Consider the following 14,784-nt stretch of genomic DNA (forward strand, 5'->3'; position numbering starts at 1 on the left):
TTGTAATTTGTTTATTGTTTTCTGTAATTTAGTGTTTGTTTATGTTTGTACTTTAGCTAATTTAATGTAATTTATTTAATAGTTGTTAATTTAGTTAATTTATTTAATTATAGTTTAGTGTTAGGTGTTAATGTAACTTAGGTTAGGTTTTATTTTACAGGTACTTTTGTATTTATTTTAGCTAGGTAGTTATTAAATAGTTAATAATTATTTAATAACTATTCTACCTAGTTAAAATAAATACAAACTTGTCTGTAAAATAAAAATAAACCCTAAGCTAGCTACAATGTAACTATTAGTTATATTTTAGCTAGCTTAGGGTTTATTTTATAGGTAAGTATTTAGTTTTAAATAAGAATAATTTAGTTAATGATAGGAATTTTTAGTTAGATTTATTTTAATTATATTTAAGTTAGGGGGTGTTAGGGTTAGGTTTAGACTTAGATTTAGGGGTTAATAACTTTTATATAGTGGCGGCAACGTTGGGGGCGGCAGATTAGGGGTTAATAAATGTAGGTAGGTGGCGGTGATGTTAGGGACGGCAGATTAGTGGTTAATAATATTTAACTAATGTTTGCGAGGCGGGAATGCAACACTTTAGGGGTTAATATGTTTATTATAGTGGTGACGACATTGGGGGCAGCAGATTAGAGGTTAATAAGTGTAGGTAGGTTGCAGCGACATTGGGGAAGGCAGATTAGGAGTTAATAATTATAATGTAGGTGTCTGCAATGTTGGGGGCAGCAGATTAGGGGTTCATAAATATAATATAGGTGGCGGCAGTGTCCAGAGCAGCAGATTAGGGGTTAATAATTTTATTTTAGTGTTTGCGATGCGGGAGGGCCTCGGTTTAGGGGTTAATAGGTAGTTTATGGGTGTTAGTGTACTTTTTAGCACTTTAGTTATGATTTTTTTTTTGTTTTTTTTTTCAAAGAAGCTTTATTGAAGTATAATTATACAAATGTAATAAAACCATTCAACATACAAAGGATATTTCTTCGGTACATGCTGAACTGCTTGTTCACTGAATGCTAACACCTGCTACACCTGGTGATCCGCTTGTGAACTGAGCTTCTGCGATGCAGGATGGCTATTAGCAGATGTTTCCTCTGTTTTAAAAGATAAAAAGAGATGTTTTTTTAGTAAATACTGCACTGTGTAAGGCGTTTCATTTTTACAGTATTAAAATAAAGTACAGTACTGTACCTGCATATGACATGTTTTCTTCTTCTTCCTGCTGTGCAAGGTGATCTGTTTGTGGATTGAGTGTTGTGAGTGTTTGCTGCTGCAGTTGATTGGTAGTTTGGATGGCAGATGCTTCTGTTGTTTTCTGTCAATATATTCGTATGTCACATTGTCTGCGACTTTGTAATTTCTTTGTGATAAAATTATTTTGCACCATGTGCACTTGCATGACGTCTTGGAGTGTAAAGCTATGGTTTTGTTCCACAAATCTCACAATGGTTTCCATGCATTTTTCAGCAGTAGCCCAAGATACCTTTTCAGTTTCAAGTCTGTCATCTTCTTCATCAGATTTTTCAGAAGTGTGCTCCTCTGTCTGATCTGGATTTGTGATGCTGTCAACGATTTCTTGATCAGTAAAAGTGGCTGCAATCTCAACATCATCTTCAATGCATATCCACTCTTCTAGGTCCTCTTCATTAAGTTTGCATAGAGGGTTGTCTTCCTGGGCTAATTTGACAGATTGCATGAGTTCATTCACTTCAGATGCTCTCTGCTCTACAAGGAACCCTTCAAGATCTTCATTTTCCTCACACTCTAGCTCTCCATGCATCACATTTGGCCATAACTTTCGCCAAGCTCTTAAAAGAGTTACAGGCTTGACTGAGTTCCATGCAGTTACAAGAGAAAACACTGCATCTTTTATTGTAAAGCTACGTTGAAATTCTATAGAATCAACATCCTTGTTTAACATTTTCATCATAAAGTCATTTTTATAATGGCATTTGAAGTTCCTAATGACTCCTTGGTCCATGGGCTGAATTAGTGATGTAACATTTGGTGGCAAGTAAGATGCAAAAATATTTCCACAATCAGACACTAATTTTGATTCATGGGGGTGAGCCCTACAGTTGTCAAGAAGCAGCAAGCACTTTGTGTTAGCAGGTTTTCCCAAATTTGTTAGGTTCTGGCGGACTGATGGAATAAAATCATTAACAAACCAATCTTGAAAAATGTCTTTGTCCATCCAAGCATTTTTTTGAGCTTTATAAGTCACAGGGAGGTGCAAAACTCCTTTAAATGCCCATGGGCGCTTATATTTGCCAATCACCAGAAGCTTGATTTTATGCTGTCCAGAAGCATTAGCACAGGTGAGGACAGTAAGTCTTTCTTTATTCATCTTAAAACCTTTAGCATTTCATTCTTGGTTTCCAGCCAGAGTTTTAGTGGGCAGACATTTCCAGAAAACACCTGTTTCATCTGCATTGTAAACTTGATCAGGTGTGAGATCATAGTCAATGACAACTTTTTCAAATGTTGCACTATAATCTGCTGCAGCATGTGCATCAGCTGACTGCCTTTCTCCAACAACATTTAGCTGTCTAATACCATGACGCATTTTAAAATTCCTAAGCCACCCACTGCTAAAGTTACATTCAGAATCAATGTTCATTTGCTCCTTAAAAGATTTTGCTTTGGTGATAAGCATTGGCCCAGAAATTGCCATACCTTCTGATCGTTTAATCAAAAACCATTCATGCAAAACCTTATCAAGATTTTCTAACTTTGGCTTATGTAAACTTTTTCTTTCTGCAATTTTGTTGTAAGGCTCAGATGAGGCTGTAAACTGTAGAATTTTATTTTTGGCATTTTTTATATCATAAATGGTAGACTTTCCAATGTCATATGTTTCCATTAGAACAGAAACACTAACCCCTGATTCAAGTTTTTTGATGATTTCAAGTTTCTCACTCAATTTTAGAGTGTTTCTCCTACGCTTCTGTTTATCCACTTTAGGAGACATTGGTGGTACAGTACTGTATAACGGTACTGTGCAGTGTAAAGATGCGAAATACCTGCACAGGTACCGGTCATGTACTAGTTGTGGAGCTCAGATTTCACTTGTTACCGCACCCGCACTGAAATTTGCATGCGCTTTGAGAAACCAACACCCGGAAGGTGTGATCGCGCCGGAGTCCGGATTCTCGGGTTGTCCGGATTTCCGGGGTCCGGATTTTTGGAGTTGTACTGTAGTATGGAATTTATTTCAATATGAAAACCCCACACAAATAAGTGTGATGCACTTTACATGACAATCCTGATTGGCTAGAATGGTTCTCATAGTTAGAAAGAGACGCCAATGAAAAAATACATGCCCTAGCAATTTAGAGCACTTAATTTTTAAGTTAGCATGTCCCTTTGAAGGCAACACAATAAAAATATGCAATGTTATTTAATTTGAGCAAAATTAGTATTACATAAACAGGGAAAATTACAAACTTTATTGGACAAACAGTATACATATTAATGCATTTTTCAACAAATTTAAATTGTATAATTATTAAACAAATTATTATTGAACATACAGTATAACATTGTATAGTACAGTTATCTAAGGCTGCACAAAGTAAGCAACCTTCAGGTGCTTTGAAGAAATGTTTATACTTTACAAAGCTATAATATGGTTTCTTTAAAAACTCTGCAACTAATGAGAATGTTATGTAATGGATATATTTATATAATATTCTAGTTGCTGTATTGTCCCTTAAGAACTCATTATCCTGAAAAATGATTACTAAACTAAAATAAGTGCACAGACAATAGCATTATGTCATAAAGATTTGTTAAACGCCTGTATAATTTTCAAATAAAACCATCCAGCATCTATGTATCCAATTGAATAAAACTGCAAGTTAAATGTGTAAACAAAAAAAAATTACACTCTCTAAAAAACATAGATTATTTTTATTTTGTTTGTATGGAAAGTATAGCTCCATTTAGGGTGTTAATCTTTTAAATAAAATAACATATCCATAAAAAAAGCAATGGATAATGCCAATTCCTTAATTAAACTGAACTTAATGCATCAGTGTCATTTTGGATTTATTTATTTTTTTAAGTAAATTTTTATTGAGGTTTTCAACACGTACAATAATATACTCATGTACATTAGATGACATTATACAATTTTTACAATGTGAGGGTTTTTTAACAAGAAAAGGTTAGAGCAACAGAGATGGTATATTACAAAGTAAAGTTACAACCTCTTTTTACATACAATTTTTAGAAATAACAGTTGTGTCAAAATATCGAACACGCAAAACCAACAGTAACCAATAAACAAAGAATATCTTGATGCAGTCATGGGGTTACAATTATAAGGTTTAGTGGGTATGGTATATACTGTATATAGGTGAATACATATGCTAAATGTGAGTGTGTATAGCTGGATGTTAATAGAAAGGACTTGTGAATACAATAAAATGCAACATTTGAAGGAGGTGCACCGAATATGAGAATGAAACAGGAGCAAAGTTTTAGTAGAAGGGGGAGAGAAAAGGGAGAAGGAGAGAGAAAGAGAAGAAGAAAAAAAATAATAATAATAGAGGGGGGAGAAAGGAATAGGGGGAAAAGATAAGAGATTAAAAGGTCAAGGGGTTTATTTGTCCCTTCTTCAATTATAGGTTCTGGGAAATGTAATTCTCCTCCATAATTCCCAAGATTGACAATGCAAGGTAACCTTGTTTTTTACAGTGAAGATGGGACTTTCCATTACTTCTAGGTAGTCCATGGTTTTGGTGATATCAGGCCAGCTAGGGAGATTGGTTTGTTTCCAAAGACGGGCGATAGCTAGTTTAACAGCAGTCAGTAAATAGATGCTGAGGAGGCCCATAGGGGAGAGAGGAAACCCCACATCCAAGTGGAATAATACTTTCTGTGGCCTTGACCAAAGGGCCGGGTCCACATCAGTGCACCTGTGAGAGAGCATAGTCCATAGGGGCCGCAGGGTAGGGTATTCCCACCACAAGTGTGCTGGTGAGCCTTTTTGGCCACATCCTCTCCAGCAGAGCGGAGAGTTTAATGGAGATATTTTAAAAAGTTTCAACGGAGTCATGTGCCATTGCATGCATATCTTGAGATACAGTGCTAATAATGTGACACAATGAAGAGCTTGTTTAGTTCCTAACATAGCTCTAGACCATTCTTCTGGAGTAGCTTGAAACTGCAGATCTCTTTCCCACGAAATTATGTAGGCCAACTTAAGATAAGTGGGAGGGTTGAGGATATCTTGGTAAGATATTGACATGGCTTTAGGAATTCTTTTGGCTGTATGCCATCTTTGTTCCCATGCTGTAGGGGCTTGCAAAGGGAGGGTCGTGAATCCCCATGAGTGTAGAAGGCTTTTCAGTCTCCAGAACTCAAACTGCAATAGTTGAGAAGGTTGAAATGTGGAGCAGAAATTTGCGATGGTCATTAGTTGTATATTGGGGAATAGATCTTGTATGCTAATGATTCCATGGGAGTGCCCTATTGAGGGGTGCAAATCTTGAAGGGCACAAAGTAAGCCAGAGAGCGTATGGATCAGGGAAGGGTGAGGTGCAATTTGGGGAAGAGAGTGAGTTTTATCGCAAAATTTTAAGGCTCAAAGAAGAATGAAGTTTTGAATATCAAGAGAGGCCCTGATGTGCTTAGGGATCCATAATAAGTCCGAAAGTGTAAGTGGGCTTGACAAGGTAGCTTGTTCTAATATCCACTACATACAATCCAAAGTTTCAGAATTCCATGGGAGGATATGGGACAATCTAGAGGCTTCATAATTGTATGCCAGGTTAGGGGCGCCAGAGCCACCACTTAGAAATGGTTGTTGCAGAATTCTAGTAGCCACTCTCGGGTGTTTACCCTTCCAAATGAATTTGTTGCACAGGAGATGAAATTTCCCAATTAGAGAATTAGGAATAGGAATCGGTAAGGTTCGGAAAAGATAAGTAAGCTTGGGCAGAAGAGTCATCTTGAAGGCTACTACTCTACACAACCATGAGATGCTGGGAATATTCCAGTGGTCTACAGATTTTTGGAAAGAATGAAGAAGGGGTAAAAGTTAGATTCAACGACAGTCAAAATATTACAGGAGAGGAAGACTCCTAGATGTTTGAGGCGTTGCCGCGACCAATTGAAAGTGTATCTCCTTTTGAGTGTATAGTATTTTATATCAGGCATGTTAATTGCGTATGCATCCATTTTATGCACATTACGTTTATAATAACTAACTGCTCCAAAGGTTTGTAGAAGATCAAATAGAGCCGGAAGGGAATGGATAGGGTCGCTCAGAAGTACTGTGAGGTCATCTGCAAATAAAGCGGTCTTTTGGATGCTCTCTGCCAAGTTTATTCCTTTAATGTCATCATTAGAGCGAAGTGCTACAGCTAGTGGCTCCATTACCAGTGCGAAAATTAGAGGGGACAAGGGGCAACCCTGCCGAGTACCATTAGTGATTGGGAAGGAGAGGGATAGGAACCCTAAACCTCTGACTGATGCTGAGGGAGAGGTAAAAAGAGCTTTAACACATGTGAAAAAGTGAGGCGGAAAGTCAAATTTGTTTAGAACTTCAAAAAGGTATAACTAATTCACACACCTTCAAACGCCTTCGTTTGGCCTCAAGAAATACGTTTAAGCGACATCTAGTATTGTCAGGGCCCTCTCTGCCCAGCGTGAGTCTCACCAAATAGCTTCGTATCTAGGTTTAAGAGGGATATAGGACGAAAGTTTTCACAGGCATTAGGTTCTTTACCAGGTTTCAGAATGGCTTTTATTGTAGCAGTTAGGAATTCGGGAGGGAGGGAACCTTTTTTACCTGCTAGAGAGGAGACTCTAGTAAGTAGGGGAACAATGAGGGGACTAAACTGTTTATAAAAAATAGCTGTAAAGCCGCCCGGGCCTGGGACCTTATGGTGTTTTAAGGATTTGATAGCTAGCTTTATCTTTTGTGGAGTGAGAGTCGCGTCTATATAGACTTTCTGTTCTTTTGTGAGCGTTGGAAGAGAGAGCGGGTCAAGAAAGGTCATGATTTTTGCAGAAGTGGGGGTAGGGCAATCTAGGGTATCTTTCAGATTATAAAGATCCTGGTAATATTTGGCAAATGCTTTGCCTATATCTGTGGGGAGACGGACTGGGCCATTCTGTGTCTTAAGGTAGGGTATTCAGGCATCGGCCGTTTGTTGCCTTAATTTATTGGCCAGGAGGTGGACTGCCTTGTTCCCTTTTGTGTAGTAGATTTGTTTAATTTTCTGCACCTGCCACTGCAGTCTGGTGTTCTCTATATTGGCAATTTGTGCATTCACTTCCTCCAGCTGTACAAGGGATTTTGGGTCAAGAGTGTTTTTATGTTGAGAGACCAGAGAACGGAGTCATATGTGTAGTTGCGCAAGGGTCCCCCCCCCCTGTTTTTTTATGCTTGGCTACTAATTTAAGGAAAATACCCCAAATATAGGCCTTGAGTGAGCTCCATAAACATACTGCCCCATTGTCATTAATGGATTGCCTGATTTCCTGCTTTACTAGATTAATATTATCAATCTCGGCTAACAAATGTTCAGGTAGCTTCCAAGAAGGTCTGGAAGTCAGGGTAATAGGAGAATGCATTGATATGTGTATGGGAGAATGATCCAACCAGGTGCAATTTGGAATCCATGTGGTCTGTATGGAGTCTAGCGATCGCGGTTCACAGAAAATAATATCAATGCGCGAGTAAGAATTGTGCACTGCAGAAAAATATGACTAGTCTCTAGTAGTGGGGTGCAGTGATCGCCAGACGTCAAACAGATTGTGGTGCGCAATTAGAGTATTGAATTGCTTGGTGATTTTGAGTAGGGAGGGATCATAGGCCCTATTTCTAGAGGAGTGTCTATCCAAAAGGGTGTCAAGAACCATGTTGAAGTCCCCTGCAAGTAATAGGTTACCTGTCTTGTGAGAGACTGGATCTGGCCAGAATTGGGCCCATAATAAGATGCTAGTGTGTATGGGATACCCTCCAACTTACAATTTAAAACCAGGAAGCGCCCCTGGGGGTCTGCATGGACGTCCAAAGAGAATGCTCTTATGTAATAGAATTGCTACCCCTCTGGACTTGCTCATGAAGGATGCAGTTTCAACCACTGGGTACTTTTTGGATTTAAGTGGGATCGTGGTACCCTCCACCCAGTGGGTCTCCTGTAAGAATGCTATCTTGGACTTCGCATGGTTAAGGAAGCGCAGGAGCCTACTTCGTTTACTAGGAGTGTTGAGGCCCCTAACATTGTGAGAGGTGAGTGATAGCGCCATAATTTAATGCAGTGTATCAAAAAAAGGGAGAAAAAGAAGAGAAGAAAGGGAGTAAGAGGAAGAGAGCAGAGGGGAAAGAGAAAGAGGCAAAAAAAGAAGAAAAAAAAGGGGGGGTGTAAGATATTCGGTGCTTATTCAAACAAAAGGGCAGCTCTTGTATTAAACTAATAGGGTTGCGGTATTGACAAGATAAACCGGTTGGGTAGTCCACTCTTAAAGAGGGGCACATTATGGGTGGGGGGTATGAATGATCTCGGGAGAGGCACCAGGTGCCTATTATGGATATTCTTCCTGGAGGAGTGGCCACAAATGAAGAGGATTAAGATTGATACAGTGAGTCTGTGTGTTGAGAAGGAAAAGAGGAATGGATGGCTGTAAAGGATCGCCCACCAATGTTCAGTATTAAGTGTGGCCAAAGGCTGCATTATAAGTATTGTTCAGTGTTTTTAGTGGAGAGGAGACAGGGAATAGCCTCAAGGGCTTAATGTGGATCTATAAGGGACTCAAATAAAGTGGGTTGAGAATCTTTGAATATGGAAGAAGGTCTATGTGTTGAGACTATGTATATATGCGGGGTTGAGTTAGGTCTTGGATAAGTAGAGTTGTTTAAGTATAGTGTTACCTTTGTAAAGAATGTTACACATCTATTAGTTTAAAGGTATGCTACCATATACTATCATTACAGCATTTAGGAAAAAAAGGTAAATACTCATATGCAAATTAGATACATATATTTTGCTCTTAGGCACAGTGCACATATCAAATAAATACAATTTAACCTGTCTTAAAAGCTTGAAGGAGCACAAGGGACTGGGTAGAACTCTTAGGATTATAGGATTCAAAAGGATAACAAATGAGTCTAGGAATGTAAGCGACATAACCTGGTGCTGGATTGATGAAAAAGATATTGGGCTTAGATAAGGTTAGGATATGATCACACAAAGTGAATTGCCCCTATCTAGATGGGGGTGAGATCTGAAATTATCTATACTTCATGGCTAACTAGAGTTGAGTTGTGTGAGAAAATATGCTAATTATGTCTGGAGGGCGGTTAAGCCTAAGAGTAAGGGCAAGTCTAGGGAGATAAACTACTTCTGGGCTGGTAATAGGCCTATGAGGGCGCAAAGGGAATACCAGACTAGTCCAATCAGGGGTGGGCTTGATGGCTAGTGCCGGGACTGATGGAGGGGGTCAATACTTGCATATTTCCCACATCGAGTAACTACTAAAGTGTGGTGTTAACTGTGTAGGGAATGTCACAGGGTTACTAGTGTTAGAACATGCCACCTTATGCTGCTATTACTACATTTAAGCAGAAGGATAAAAGAGATACAGGGCTCATGAGGAACACATATTGAGTAAAGTAGATTAAATATTTACAACATCCTGGAAACCTCTGCTCGGGTATAAGGATATTCATGCCAAGCGGGGAAAGAGAAGGTTAAAACTACTAAAGTCTTTTAAGGCTATCAGGGAAGTGTGGGGGCAGTCTCATGGCTTTAATCTTGAGAGCCGGTATAGACTTAGAGGTATTTAGTGACTGTTACATGATCTAAAGAGGGCTAAAGGTCCATAGTGGAGGTATAGTGGGGAGAGAAGCTAGTATCTATGTGAATACCTGAATTTATCAGGTAGTGGGGTGACGATAGGTTCTATAGGATTCTTTGCTTGTAAACCACTAAAAAGGGTAGTATATATTAAACAATTCAAGGTTACACAATAGTGAGGTAAGCCCACCTCAGATGCTGCTTCAGTATGCGGTATGCCTATGGGTATAAGGTATTTTGTCTGTATTTTTAAGTGATTTTTAGGGCAAATTTTTGAATTTTTATATTTCACTTTAAAATATTCTTAAAAATTATGTTTTTGTGTTTATAAATCATTTAAGGCTAGATTACAAATGGAGCGTTAATTTATTGTGTGGCCATAAATGTGCAAATACACCCGTTTACAGGCACACAGTAAATAACCATCCATTCCAAGTGGCTAGTTATTGCTACTACAAGTTCTAGTTAATTTTCTAAATGTCCCCCAATTGCCCCAAAATAAAGTGTGAGGTTCATATTAGAGAAAAATAGGTAGCATTTTTATTTTTAAAACTGCATGAAGCAGTTTTTAGGGGTTAAAAGTGGCAGGCAAGGAACTGAAAAGTGCCTTTACATTGTGGTATATGGGGAACTGCATGTTCCCTGTAAATATATATGTATATGGTGTTATACATATTTAAATTCAGGGGTCAAGTCGAGGTCGAACACATGTAAACGTAGTTCCTGCACTATTTGTGCAGGTGGAACTAAGTTCCCACCCCGGACAGAGAACAGAAACCCTTCAGTAAACACTGCTGTTTTTGGTGGGAGAAACTGGAGCTCAGTCTGGTTAGAGGGATAGTGAGATCTTCTAGTATTGGGCAGTAACACTTCCTACAATACACTAAATGCAAGTCTTTTAGCGGTCCTGCTATGTGATCACCCCACAATGTATGTAACAAATTATATTTACACTTCTGTGTGGCTTGTTTGGGGTAATTTAGCTACCCTCAGCAGAAATAGGACTATTGCACCTTAAGTGAATGAGACTCCTTGACAGAGTTGGAGTCCCAGGCCCAAAGACAACCATTCAACCATTTATAGGTTTTAATTTGCTTTATTTAACCAAAATGTATAGATTATATACAGGGAGTGCAGAATTATTAGGCAAATGAGTATTTTGACCACATCATCCTCTTTATGCATGTTGTCTTACTCCAAGCTGTATAGGCTCAAAAGCCTACTACCAATTAAGCATATTAGGTGATGTGCATCTCTGTAATGAGAAGGGGTGGGGTCTAATGACATCAACACCCTATATCAGGTGTGCATAATTATTAGGCAACTTCCTTTCCTTTGGCAAAATGGGTCAAAAGAAGGACTTGACAGGCTCAGAAAAGTCAAAAATAGTGAGATATCTTGCAGAGGGATGCAGCACTCTTAAAATTGCAAAGCTTCTGAAGCGTGATCATCGAACAATCAAGCGTTTCATTCAAAATAGTCAACAGGGTCGCAAGAAGCGTGTGGAAAAACCAAGGCGCAAAATAACTGCCCATGAACTGAGAAAAGTCAAGCGTGCAGCTGCCAAGATGCCACTTGCCACCAGTTTGGCCATATTTCAGAGCTGCAACATCACTGGAGTGCCCAAAAGCACAAGGTGTGCAATACTCAGAGACATGGCCAAGGTAAGAAAGGCTGAAAGACGACCACCACTGAACAAGACACACAAGCTGAAACATCAAGACTGGGCCAAGAAATATCTCAAGACTGATTTTTCTAAGGTTTTATGGACTGATGAAATGAGAGTGAGTCTTGATGGGCCAGATGGATGGGCCCGTGGCTGGATTGGTAAAGGGCAGAGAGCTCCAGTCCGACTCAGACGCCAGCAAGGTGGAGGTGGAGTACTGGTTTGGGCTGGTATCATCAAATATGAGCTTGTGGGGTCTTTTCGGGTTGAGGATGGAGTCAAGCTCAACTCCCAGTCCTACTGCCAGTTTCTGGAAGACACCTTCTTCAAGCAGTGGTACAGGAAGAAGTCTGCATCCTTCAAGAAAAACATGATTTTCATGCAGGACAATGCTCCATCACACGTATCCAAGTACTCCACAGCGTGGCTGGCAAGAAAGGGTATAAAAGAAGAAAATCTAATGACATGGCCTCCTTGTTCACCTGATCTGAACCCCATTGAGAACCTGTGGTCCATCATCAAATGTGAGATTTACAAGGAGGGAAAACAGTACACCTGTCTGAACAGTGTCTGGGAGGCTGTGGTTGCTGCTGCACGCAATGTTGATGGTGAACAGATCAAAACACTGACAGAATCCATGGATGGCAGGCTTTTGAGTGTCCTTGCAAAGAAAGGTGGCTATATTGGTCACTGATTTGTTTTTGTTTTGTTTTTGAATGTCAGAAATGTATATTTGTGAATGTTAAGATGTTATATTGGTTTCACTGGTAAAAATAAATAATTGAAATGGGTATATATTTGTTTTTTGTTAAGTTGCCTAATAATTATGCACAGTAATAGTCACCTGCACACACAGATATCCCCCTAAAATAGCTATAACTAAAAACAAACTAAAAACTACTTCCAAAACTATTCAGCTTTGATATTAATGAGTTTTTTGGGTTCATTGAGAACATGGTTGTTGTTCAATAATAAAATTAATCCTCAAAAATACAACTTGCCTAATAATTCTGCACTCCCTGTACATCTAAATATAGTGTTTGTATGTGTGTGTATAAAACAATATTAATTGTTTTGGGGTGGAAGTCTTGTTGAGTTCCAACACTTTTGTTCATAGGACTTGACTCCTGTATATATGTATGTATTAATATGTGTTTATACACATATTAACACATAAATATATATTAAATGTATACAGTGACAGGACCGCTACCATTCAATCAAATAAATAACTTAAATGCATTATGCTCATGCCCGGGATAGGGTCTAGTCTCCTTACCCTGTAATTTAATAATAAAAAAATCCCAGCACCTGAGTCTTTCATTTATTTCATCCAAAACATTTTTTAACTTTAGACGGCATAAGTCAGGGGGAACATGTTCACATACTCATCTTCACACAAACCCCACCCACCATACATAAGCCCAAAATGCTAGCCAATTAATAACACTCTACTCAGCCAATCAATAGTAAAGAAAAAAAGGGGAAAAAAGGAAAAAAAAAAAAGAAAAAAATTGACAATTGTATCGCTCCCAAGGCATCCCAAGGGGGAATGACCAGTAACACCTGCCAAAAATAAAAAAGTTCACAGCCTCAGTATAGATGTTTCTATAGTGCAAAGATAATATCTCCTGACAGTCTCTTCAGAAATTGCAGCTACTAATAGGATCCAATGGAATACTATCCCAATTTTACTTTTGGGAAAAGCATCTGTAATCCAGTGTGTATTACGATATTATCGTCTCCGACAATTCAAGTACCATATAATGCTCAGCGTGATTCTCATAAAGAACTATCCCAGTGTCCTTATCGGTATCAGTTCTATTATTCATAAGCTGCATAGATTCCAAGAAAATATTCAATTATACTCTCAGCGTAATTATAAAACTGGGGCTCCTGTATCTCGCATCTGCTAGCACACATAAACCTTCTCTTGAACCAGTATACTGTATATGACAGAGTTATATAATAAACAGTCCCAACTTCACACAGTAGTAATCTTCACTCACTATACTCAAAAAGTCAACCACTTAGTATACGGCTTCATCACCCGCTTTGTATACCCCTACAGCAGCCACTCACAGTATTATGTGGATACCAGTATTACCTGGGTCTTAAATTCTGTCCAATGCTCCATGGTGTATAAGGCATCAGTGAGACTTACCGCAGTCATGTGTGGGAATAGATATCATCAGTTACCCTGATGTAATTGGAGTATAATTGAAGATTGTCTTGGAATCTATGCAGCTTATGAATAATATAACTGGTACCGATAAGGACACTGGGATAGTTCTTTATGAGAATCACTCTGAGCATTATATGGTACTTGAATTGTCGGAGACGATAATATCGTATTACACAATGGATTACAGATGCTCTTCACAAAAGTAAAATTGGGATAGTATTCCATTGGATCTTATTAGTAGCTGCAATTTCTGAAGAGACTGTCAGGAAATATCATCTTTGTACTATAGAAACATCTATAAACAACTGAGGTTGTGAACTTTTTTATTTTTGGCAGGTGTTGTTGGTCATTCCCCCTTGGGACGCCTTGGGGGCGATACAATTGTCATTTTTTTCTTTTTTTCCCCCTTTCTATTCTTTTCTATTGATTGGCTGAGAAGAGTATGATTACTTAGCATTTTGGAGCGGCTTATGTATGGTGGATAGGGTTTGTGTGAAGATGAGTATGTGAACATGTTCCCCCTGACTTATGCTGTCTAAAGTTAAAAAATGTTTTGGATGAAATAAATTAAAGCATTCTAAAACTCAGGTGCTGGGATTTTTTTATTATTAAATTACAGGGTAAAGAGACGAGACCCTAGCCCAGGAACGAGCATTTAAGTGAATTATTTGATTGAATGTTAGCGGTGCTGTCACTGTATAAATTAATTGTATTTACATTAGTCTGTGACTTGCATGCTTGCAGCATAGATTTTTTATATTAGCAACTATAGAGGGTTCTAAAATGTTTGCTTACTCGGATTTGGATGCTTTACAGATAGCCACATTATGCACAGGGAATAAAGATTTCCTTGGTACAAAGCAGGATAACAAGGAACCAATAACTTTAGAACAAATGAGCAGACAAAAGATTGTGTATGATTTACACTCTGTCACCTTGGCAGAATATTTTAGACAAAACAGATCCCTAGGGGTCTAAGAAGTCATCTAAATCACACATTATTCAGAGACAATATTGAGTACTGTGACAAATTTGGGGGCATCTTAAATAAATGCTCATATGATATTATTATTCTAACGATTGAATACATCCAGAAAGAATTGCCA

At 38.5% G+C, this 14,784-nt stretch overlaps 1 pseudogene; it reads right to left on the reverse strand.

The window, feature by feature from the left end:
• Positions 1-1,333: 1,333 nt before the first annotated feature.
• On the reverse strand, positions 1,334-2,986 carry LOC128647496 (jerky protein homolog; annotated as a pseudogene).
• Positions 2,987-14,784: the final 11,798 nt, after the last annotated feature.

Source organism: Bombina bombina, chromosome 2 (genome assembly GCF_027579735.1).
Source record: "Bombina bombina isolate aBomBom1 chromosome 2, aBomBom1.pri, whole genome shotgun sequence".
Taxonomy (NCBI): domain Eukaryota; kingdom Metazoa; phylum Chordata; class Amphibia; order Anura; family Bombinatoridae; genus Bombina; species Bombina bombina.